The 9,432-nt window shown below is 36.4% G+C and overlaps 1 non-coding gene across 1 annotated transcript; it reads left to right on the top strand.

The window, feature by feature from the left end:
- Positions 1-6,329: 6,329 nt before the first annotated feature.
- On the top strand, positions 6,330-6,402 carry Trnaf-gaa (transfer RNA phenylalanine (anticodon GAA)). The gene has a single exon. It is a non-coding gene; the product is annotated as a tRNA-Phe (tRNA).
- Positions 6,403-9,432: the final 3,030 nt, after the last annotated feature.

Here is a 9,432-nt window from a genome sequence, read left to right as displayed (position 1 = left end):
GGAAATGCAACTCTATGGAAAATGTTTTAAAATATTGAAGTAGGTACTTAAGGGGACGGTATATGACGTTTTCGATTTAGACCTCACTTTGTGCAATCAATTTGTTCAATGAATGATTAATAACTGCATTAAATTATACGTAAATCTGTTCACGAAGAAGCCGTGTACCGGCTCTTCACGCCATATTTTTTTTTATTTCCTGTAATTATCTACAAATCGACACTAAAAGTGTCCAAAAATCAAAATATGGAGTTCCGTTTGAGCAAGACGCATTACAGTTTTGTCTTTGACAGTAATTGAGTTGTTGTGGGATTTTGAAGGCTAGATAACTAAACTACCAGATTATTATCTACTTATATTTTTACTCACAAATACAACACAGAAATTCAATCCCAAATGTAAACTTTCGTATAATTTCCATACATTGACGACATCACTCAAAACTCTTCTTCGAGTCAGATGGCCGTTGGCCTTGCATCGAAGCAGACGTGTACGTCGTCATAGCTCGTTTTTGACATTAATAAAGACATTTCATCATATACGCATACGAAAATGTATACCAGTAGATAAATTGTATTTCATAAAATAGGGTAAATAAATATAATCACGTCGAGCTCCAGTCAAATTTTAAATGTGAGTTGTTGTTATTTACGGGTCGTAACGGTCGAAAACAGCAGTAAATTATCCAAAAACAATACGATTACAATCGAATTTAAGTAACTTGTTCCTTCAAAACCCGCTTAAAATGAAAAAAGTTTAAAGACTCGTTTTACTGATTGGGATTGATTTTCATTATGCTGGTATCAATTTTGCGTCATTATAAAAATGTATATGACTTCTGTACGTCAATGACTTTTGATGTCAATTAATTGTAATCTTGTATTTATGTTAGAGAATATTATATGTTCATTTAAATATTACTCATCTATTAATACGAAGCGTAATTCGTTTAATACCTAAAGACTTGCAGTACTTTGTTGACGTTCGTTCCGTCTATGTATGCGATTACGTAACGTGCTGTTCTGATAATCTTCAAGAATCAAGATAATTAATAACGGCAAGACCAGCATTTAGTACCAGCGAGTTTTGCGGATTTGGAGACCGAGATGAAGCTTACAGGCCAATATCGCTGCGGCCTGGCCTGCTTATTGTTATGTGTATAAATCGAATGTTATATTAATTTACTATAAAAAACAATGTTTTATTTCAATGACATTCTGTGCGTAGAGGTATGTATGTTTCGGTGATTATAAGAATTATGTCCACACAATAATCGTGCAAAGCAGAGACTGCATTATTTCTTTACGGTATAAGCGGTAAGGAAAAACTCATTGGTATCCTGGCTCGTACCAATGAGTTTTTCGGAACTTATGTACGAAATATCATTTGATATTTACCACTAGCTTTTCGGTGAAGGAGGAAACATCGTGAGGAAACCTGCATACTCGTAGTGCATACATTTGCGAAGAAATTCAAAGCTGTGTGTGAAGTCCCCAATCCGCATTGGGCTAGCGTTGAGATTATTGTCTATACAGGGTGGTCCAAACCGTGACGTCCAAAAATCGTGGGCTATCATAATGTACCCCATATGTATGTTAGCCGATTTTTCGTACTTTTCAAGTTATGATTTTTTAAGCTTTTAACTTTTCCTATGTAGGTAATATTCTCCGACCGTCCTTAGTCTGGGACCGGTCTGAAAACCAGCGCCGGGCACCTAGGCCCGGCACACGCTGAGACTGGAACCCTTTGCCTAATACAAAGATCTTCTCACTTTTGTTTTATTTTATTATGTAAGTAATTCTAACCCTATTTTATGTTCATGTATGTGGCAATAAACAATTCTTATTCTTATTCTATTCTTATTCTTATTCCTATGAAATTCCGGGGTTCCCATACAGAGTGGCTGAAAAATAACTGCATTCCGTTGCCACGGAGGTGTTGGGATTATACTGAGGAACTTTTATTATGGGACCAACCCCGAAATCGCGAAAAAAAAATTGGCTTTTTATACATTTTGGCTAGTCCATTTTCTATGGAAGGGTAATTTTTTTTCGCGATTTCGGGGTTGGCCCCATTGTAAAAGTTGCTCAGTATAATCCCAAAACCTCCCTGGCAACGGAAATGCAGTTATTTTTTAGCCACTCTGTATGGGAACCCCGGAATTTCATATGAAAAGTTAAAAGTAAAAAAAAATCATAACTCGATAACTACGAAAAATCGGCTAACATACATGGGGTATATTCTGATAGCCCACGACGTGAGGAATCTAAAAAAAAATTTTTGGACGTCAAGGTTTGGACCACCCTGTATATAGGCTGAATTATTATTATTATTTGTAGGCGGTACGGTACCGTTATTATTTATCAATACCGCTTCGTTTTGAAGGTACTATACCTGTTGAAATATAAAGTACGGTACCGGTATAAAATTGCAGCAGGTACAACAATGTTTTATAGGTGTACAGTCAGCTGCAGAGAAAAGGTACCACCCCTGCATACAATCTTCTATGCAGGGGTGACCTGCAGCTGACTGTACCTAAACCATCACTGACCGAGCGTAGGCGAAGGTCTCCGTTTCAGCTTGGGCAAAAATACTTTCGTTTGTTCGAATGTTCTCCTTTGCATATCACATTTCTCAAATATCTCGAGAAAATTTGTAAGCAGGTTCGGTAGTTGGATATAATTACTCGGTTTCTTTTTTTTATAAGTTCTAATAAGCAGAGATTGTCATAAAGGACTTAAGCGACAGTAGGGTCTGTGGTACTTAAGACCATTGTGATTATTCGTAGTGTCCGACCGAAGATTCGGTTTCGGTTTCGGTTTCGGCCAGTTTCGGCCATAAAATCATGTTTCGGCCGTAGTTTCGGTTTCGGCCAAAAAACGGCCGAATCTTTCGGCCTGGCCGAAACATACGAAATAGTACTTCGTATTATGAAACTAAACTATGTGACAAAGACCAAAAGTTGGGGGGCAAGTAGGAATACAATATTTATATATACAGAAATTTGTGTTTCGGTCGGACACTAATTATTAGGTACTTACTGATTACGCTGCGCCGCGTGGAACGTGAGGTGCGTTGGGGTAAGTACATACAAATCATTCAAGAAAAAAATCCCTTTTAAGATCACTCGTGTGTCTACCCCTAATAGACTAATTCAATTGAAATTTGGTACACATTTTTCACATATGACAAAGAGTCGGTGATCCAAAGATGGACTAGTAACGTAAATAAATAAACTTTTAACTTTGCGGCCATTTTTTTGTATCGTGTGATATATCAGATATTAAATTGTAAGATATTTACTAATAATAAGCATTGGTCACGTAAATTATTTTTAGTCTTTTTTTGCAAGTATGAATGATATAGAACATTATTTCAATTATTTTTAAAATTAAGCCTATCCAAAGGCGACTTGGAAGATGTGTCATGGGGATCTATATTCGTTGGGTGAAAAACAAGTTTTTTTGTCTAATTATCGTTTAAAACACAATCGATCGGCAATAACGCGGGCACATAAAACAAAAAACTTCTTTTTTCACTCATAAAACTCCTTAAACCTAATAAGAGCTAAACAAAAACAAGTGCGAGTCGGACTCGCATTCTAAGGGTTCCGTATATTAAGTCCGTCTCACGCTTGACTGCACATTTCTTATAGATTTTCCTGACATATATAGGTAAAGAACTACTTTGTGTATTTTTTTCAAAATTTTAGATCCAGTTGTTTCGGAGAAAGTGGGCGGAGAATGATCATTTTTTGCCTATTTTCATGAATAACTGCTGAACTATTAATCCTAAAATTATAAAAAAAAAATATCTTTGAGATTCTTACAATGAGCTTTTATTTGATATGTAACACTATATAGTTTAAAAAACATATTTTTTAATTTTTTCATTTACCCCCCCCCCCCCCCAAAAATGGCTATCGTATTTCAAATTCTCTAAAATACATTTTATTTACGTTACACGTCCATCTTTGGGTCACATTTACATTTGTGTGCCAAATTTACATATGTGTGCCAAATTTCAACTGAATTGGTCCAGTAGTTTCGGAGAAAATAGACTGTGACAGACGGACGGACAGACAGACAGACGCACGAAGAATTATATGTATATGCACTTATCCCAACGCACCTCTCGTTCTACGCTGCGCGGGGTTCATTGCCGCTCCTACCGCCGTAAGTGTAAGTACAACTACATCATCAAGGCTACGATCGAAGATAATCAGTTCAGCACTGAAATAATAGCGGTGGAATGCCAGTATAATATTTAATTATTTATTTTAATTTTATAAATTTAATAGCAAAATAAATAGCGAATATACGATACTCGTACAAGTAAATCTGTAAAGATCTTAGGGGTACATCAGCCGACATATATTATTAAATTTTATTTTGTCGGCCTTAATTAAATTTCCACCCTGCCGAAACTTTATTTATTTAAATTTTTAATTGAATTGATTTTTCGCCTTATGAATAACCGTATAGAGTAGTAAATAACATTTTACATCTGACTTAATGACATCTGGGTTTATTCGGTTTAACTTTACAAAACGCGTATCTCGACAAAGCCATAATATGCAGAAAATAGTTAACAATCAAATGAATTAAATTAGAATTTAAATACGTCACGTGTGACATGAACAGACAAGGAGAGCAAGATTTAATGTATTGTTTCTCTTTCTTCTTTCAATGGAACGTTTTTAGAGTTTCTGTTCCTCAAAAGAGGTCAGTGGTTAACACTAAACTCAAAACGCTATCTTAAAAAAACTTGATGGGTCAATGACCTGTCCCAGTAAAGTGAGGTAGTGTGCGTGAAGTGCGCTTGTGTGTGAAATGGGGTAAATTGACAGAATCTGAAAATTTACCCACCTCTACCGTCACCTTAATTAGTGCTACTGGTAGTAGGTACTGTGGTTTGCGTCTTACCCGGATAAGATACGACCTGAGTGACGAATAAGGAAATAAACTCAATTATAGTATTTTTAAATGGCTTGGGTACTGTGTCAGCTGACATCTGCGTAAAATTTAAGATCTTAAACGTATACAACTATACATTGTATTGAGATGTGAATGACAGCTGACACCGTACCCAAGCCATGTGAAAAACACTAAGCATAGGTAAGTGATGTACCTACAGGGATGACTCTTGTACAGTCGCCATCATATACATCGGAGCGCCCAAGGCGCTCACAAATATCTGAACACGCCTCTATTGTCAAGGCGTTAGAGTCGTGTCCAAATATTTTTGAGCACCTCGGCCGCTCCGATGTGTATGATGGCGACTGTACCTACTCTTAAGGTGACTTCCTACAGCAAGATAAAATTCCTCGGTAATCCCAGTCCCCACGGGAACCGTTGCAACTGTAAGCCGTTTAATTCCCGTAATCCCACTATTAATAATAGTTTCTTCCTATCACTATTCGATATTAATTCACCCGCGAATAGCCACTATTAAAACAGATTACAGCATTCCAAGCAGTAGCTTGACTTTACAAAATACAAGCAGACCACATACACATGCAGTACCGGTTTTATCGTTAGTTTTTTGCCACGACAATCTGTGTCTATTTTCGACTACAGAACCTCTTTCCTTTATATTTTTATATAATAAAATAAAGAATTTAGTGTTGCAACGACACTACGCACACTCAAACCAATTGAATTGACGCTAAATTCAGTTAGTTATAGACATTTATTTTGCGCAAGCATACTCGAGCCGTGGCAAAAAGCCAGTAAGATGATGGTAATGATATGAATGAAGTCAAAATACTGTTTAGTCGTTTACTGTGCACAAGCATACTTTATTTTGTAATTTGTTTCCATTCCATGTAAGTGAGGATTGGATAAATGGAGGTGTAATAGATAGGGCGGGACCAATTTAATAATAGCGTGCGTTTTGGTGCATCACTACCGATTTATTGTCGTTCATTAAAATACTTGGATGCACTTGAAACGTATATCTTCCGCCAATTAAGATCAGGTATTCTCACTTAACAGAGGTATATAATTATAAGAGAACGTGTGAATTTTAAGTTTCGTATAGTGCAATGTGATTTATCTTTATTCTTCAAGTTGATTATGAACTGTAAGTTAATATGATTGAAATTCGCAAGCACTTGTATACAGTTTAAAAAAAACTGCTACAACTATAGGTACACTCATACAATTCACCCAGAAACAGCAAAAATAAAAACATTTTTTTTATCCTTGACCTTTAATTTTGACCTCAACCTGATTTGATTTACATTAAATGCCTGTAAAAATTATTGTCCATATCACCTACACAAAATAATAGAAAAGCGATACCTAATTTCGCACTACCTGCCATCGGCCGAAATAGCTCAGTTGGGAGAGCGTTAGACTGAAGATCTAAAGGTCCCTGGTTCAATCCCTGGTTTCGGCAAATCTTTTTGCTTTTTTTTAGGGTTCCGTAGCCAAATGGCAAAAAACGGAACCCTTATAGATTCGTCATGTCTGTCTGTCTGTCTGTCCGTCTGTCTGTCCGTCTGTATGTCACAGCCACTTTTCTCCGAAACTATAAGAACTATACTGTTGAAACTTGGTAAGTAGATGTATTCTGTGAACCGCATTAAGATTTTCACACAAAAATAGAAAAAAATCAATAAATTTTTGGGGTTCCCCATACTTCGAACTGAAACTCAAAAAATTTTTTTTCATCAAACCCATACGTGTGGGGTATCTATGGATAGGTCTTCAAAAATGATATTGAGGTTTCTAATATCATTTTTTTCTAAACTGAATAGTTTGCGCGAGAGACACTTCCAAAGTGGTAAAATGTGTGTCCCCCCCCCCCTGTAACTTCTAAAATAAGAGAATGATAAAACTAAAAAAATATATGATGTACATTACCATGTAAACTTCCACCGAAAATTGGTTTGAACGAGATCTAGTAAGTAGTTTTTTTTTAATACGTCATAAATCGCCTAAATACGGAACCCTTCATGGGCGAGTCCGACTCGCACTTGGCCGCTTTTTTTTAAATGATGTTTGCATATTATATTTTGAAGTAGCTTAAAAAAATGTTGTTTTGCAAATATGTTACTTAGGCAAAGATGCCGAAGGTGTATTTTTTGTCAAATTTTTTTTTCGTACCTAATGTATGTAACATAGCGTAGGTATAATATATTATAATACTCTTCCAGACCACGGCAACAATGCCATCCTCGAAACCTCGAAAGTAGTTTTAAAGCTTAATAAAATTATACTTAAGTCCCGGTTAAGTAAATAATAATATGAAATATGGCATACTAGTCTTGTATCACATGTATTCAGGATGATAGGTCAAAATAGTGCCCACAGTTCACCAGTCAGGAATTAGGATTACAAGGCACGTACTCACGCACCTAACTGCATTACAGCACTGCACTGGGGATTAAATTATGCCCTTTCAGCCCGCTGCGTCTGAAATTGGATTTTCGTACTGATCTGGTTTAGGCACAGCGCGCGTACCGATTTACCTCGTTAAATTGAGTTGAACTATTGCAGACAGTGAATAAAATAGAAAAATATTTGCTCGCGGGAATATATACGTACATATTTGGAATAGCGCGACCTTACCTCTAGGCTTGAAGAGGGTTCTGTCATTATTTATTGAAACCTTCCCATATTTATTGAAGTAATAATCTACCGATGATAACAATCTAGATTATTAACGATACGTATTAACTAAGACTAGGTCTGTGCGGAAAGAGAAGAGTCGTAGAATGTATTGGATCCCATACATTTTACGACTCTTCTCTTTCCGCACAGACTATAACTACAGGTTTATGAAGTACTTATAAATTTCTTTACAATGTTTTCTGACATGTTTTCCTTTGTACATGACGATCCTTATTGGGAGACACAATTAATCTTAATCTTATTATTTTAAATTTATAATGTAATTTTTGACGATCATGATGAGAAGATAAACATAATTTTGACGAATGTAGCAAATTTATAGTGTAATTTTCATCTTGAAATAATTAAATCTAAATCTAAATCTAAATCTAAATCAATCACAGCAAGTTTGATGGTTAAACGTTTACCAGTTTCTGTAGGTTACCTTAAGCTGGCAACACAGTTAATGTGCTGCTGATCTGGGGGCCAAGGTGATAATTGTTTGCAGAAAATGGAACAAAACGCTATTGTCGCTCTATCACTCTTTCATATTAGTGCGATAGAGACAGATATAGCGTTACATTTCGTTTCTCTGCGAACGATTGTCATCATGGCCAGGCTCCACCACGTATGCCAACGGTAAGTGATTTTTGCAAAATGAGTAAACTGTAGAACTTCGAATTTATTGTGTGAGAATGAGTTAAACAATTGATTGAGTTTTAAACGTCTTCTATAGTTGTAAAAGCGTTCACATTGTCCGATCAGATATCTAATTTCGGATATTTATTTGCCAATTTAATAGATTCTCTAGCAATTGTCTTTTTTCAAGGATATCGGACATACGATACCTATCGGATCAGACAGTGTGAGTGTAAAGGCTCTTACGCGTGGTGGTCCAGCGTTAGGTATACGAGGGGTGTTCAAAATATTCTCGGTATGAGAATGAAAACAAACAAGTACGAAAAGTTTGATATTTTTATTTTTCAATATACTCCCCCCCTATGTTCATACACTTAAAAGATCGATTAATTATTTTTTTATACCTGCATAAAAATATTTTTTATCTTTGGTGTAAAAATGCTCCTCCACTGCCGCCTTCAATGCTTCATCATCGGAAAATTTATTTCCACGCAGATCCTTTTTAAGATTGGGGAACAAAAAGAAGTCGCTGGGGGCTAAGTCCGGACTATACGGTGGGTGAGTAACAGTTTCAAACCCACATTCAACAATAGCTGCCTTGGCAATATGAGCAGTATGGACGGGGGCGTTGTCATGCAGAAGCATAACACCTTTGGTTAACTTTCCTCGCCTCTTTTCTTTGATTGCATCCTTTAATTGACGTAGAATGTTAGCGTAGTACTGTCCTGTGATATTTACACCTTTTTCTTTATAATCGATCAGTAATACTCCTTCACAATCCCAAAATATCGTGGCCATGACCTTGCCAGCTGAAGGGATGACCTTGAACTTCTTGGGATGAGCTGAACCCTTAATGTGCCACTGCATGGACTCTTGTTTACTCTCTGGGTCATAATGATGAACCCAGGTTTCATCTCCAGTAACTATTCTTTGCAGCACCTCATCAGGATTTTCACCGCACAGGTCAATAAAATCGGAACAACAAGCTACACGCATGTCTTTTTGAAGCCGAGTCAGCATTCGCGGAACCCATCTTGCACTTACTTTTGACATATTAAGATGGTCATGGATAATATCATGTACGGTACCAATAGAGAGATTGGTTACTTGTGCTATAGATTTTACCTTCACTCGACCATCTTCCAATATAAGTTTTTCCACTTTATCAATATTT

This window comes from Cydia amplana, chromosome 10 (assembly GCF_948474715.1).
Source record: "Cydia amplana chromosome 10, ilCydAmpl1.1, whole genome shotgun sequence".
NCBI classification, from domain to species: Eukaryota; Metazoa; Arthropoda; class Insecta; order Lepidoptera; family Tortricidae; genus Cydia; species Cydia amplana.
Note: the sequence above shows the minus strand (reverse complement) of the source record. Positions and strands in the feature narration are given on the sequence as shown.